This window comes from Mus caroli, chromosome 2 (genome assembly GCF_900094665.2).
Source record: "Mus caroli chromosome 2, CAROLI_EIJ_v1.1, whole genome shotgun sequence".
Lineage (NCBI taxonomy): Eukaryota > Metazoa > Chordata > Mammalia > Rodentia > Muridae > Mus > Mus caroli.
Genome location: NC_034571.1, coordinates 28,052,999 through 28,054,617, shown reverse-complemented (window position 1 = coordinate 28,054,617; position 1,619 = coordinate 28,052,999). Strand labels below are relative to the sequence as shown.

The window sequence follows — 1,619 nt, the reverse complement described above, 5'->3', positions numbered from 1 at the left end:
CCAGGACAGCCAGGGCTACACAGAGAAACCCTGTCTCAAAAAAACCAAAAAAAAAAAAAATAAATAAATAAAAAATAAAAAATAAATAAAAAGAACATAGAATGCACATATATGCCTTACCCTGAACACAAGCCCAATGCTCACCGTGCAATGGGACAGGGCAGCTTCCAATCTGAAACACAGGCATGGCAGTAGCCATCTTTGTACCCTCAAGCCTAAAATGGTAGGTTTTTTTTTTTAAATAATATTTGTTTCAAAGAAATATAAATGCAAAGGGTAAGGGTGGAGTGGAGACCTGTCATGAGGCAGCAAGATGGATTACAAACAGGGACTGTGGCTAAGTCTGTCCAATGTTACATGGTCCCTAGACCAAGAACAAGAGTACTCACTCCCAGAGCCCGCCAGCAAAGGGATGCTGTAGATGTGACTAAGCTAAGGTCCTGGGGATGGCAAACCAGTTTGCACAGAGTGAAACGCCCAATGCAGGGTCCTACAACAGGGTCAGTCAGTGAGGTGGGAGGGTGGAGGTAGTTTGGAAGACAAAGGAAAGGACTGAGTTGCAGGAGGCAGGGCCCAAGGAAAGGGATTCTGCCCTAGAGCCTTCAGGGCTCACGCATGCATGCACGCACGAATAGCCTGGCTTTAGGCCTGGGAGACACAGCTCAGGCACACAGAAGCAGAGATCTGGGTTTCAAGCCACTCAATATGTATAATAAGTTACCACAAATCAGAAGCTATCACATGCACATGCTAACCCTACACAAGGCCAAACCTGGGCACAACAAAGGGCAAACTAGACACAGCCCCGCCTCACCATCAGCTTAGGGGCATGCCACCATCTCTGGCCTTGGCAGAGGGACACACACTAAATGGCAGCCACACTCCTGTGGTCCCTGACCACAGTGACCAGTGAGAAGGATGCCCAGCACCTCTTCCCAGCCACACAGTGCAGCACTAGACTTAGCAGCATTGGCTTAAACTCAGATGAATTATTAATTAAAAACTGAGCCACGCAGTGAGACCTATGTCCAAAAAAAGGGAAAGAACAAAACCAAAATGGACATTGGTGAGAAGGGAGCGAGGAGCCTTTGCGGCCATTCTTGTGCGCATAACTGGGTTTGATTTTTTTTTTCCAGACAGGGTTTCTCTGTGTAACCCTAGCTGTCCTTGCAACCCACTCTGTAGACCAGGCTGGCTTTGAACTCATAGAGATCCACCTGCCTCTTGCTGGGATTAACCATGTATGGCACCACTGCCCCACTAAGGTAAATATATCCTGTGCCAGAGGACAACTCACAGGCTCAGGTCTCTCCCTCCATCAAGTGGGATCCAGGGACTAAACTCGGGTCTTCAGGCTTGACAGCAACTGCCTTTATGAGCAGAGTCATCTCTGATCTGGCACTGACCAGGTGACAGCACCCTCAGGATGCCTGCCTGGTACTCACCAGAGAGGCTAGGGGTTGCCCATCCCCCACCCTCAAGGAATCGGAAAATCAGAAAAGCACGAGCAAATCCCAGCACTGCAGGAGAGAGGCACAGGCCCCTCTTGAGGATCTAAAACATCTGGGCGGTGATGGTCTGTAGTGACAATTCTGGATTCTTTTTTTTTTTAAAGATTT

The 1,619-nt window shown here is 48.3% G+C and overlaps 1 protein-coding gene across 4 annotated transcripts in view; it reads right to left on the bottom strand.

Moving 5' to 3' along the window:
* Positions 1–1,619, bottom strand: part of Prrc2b (proline rich coiled-coil 2B) — an 83,573-nt gene that overhangs the window by 56,255 nt on the left and 25,699 nt on the right. The gene's annotated exons all lie outside the window — the stretch shown is intronic.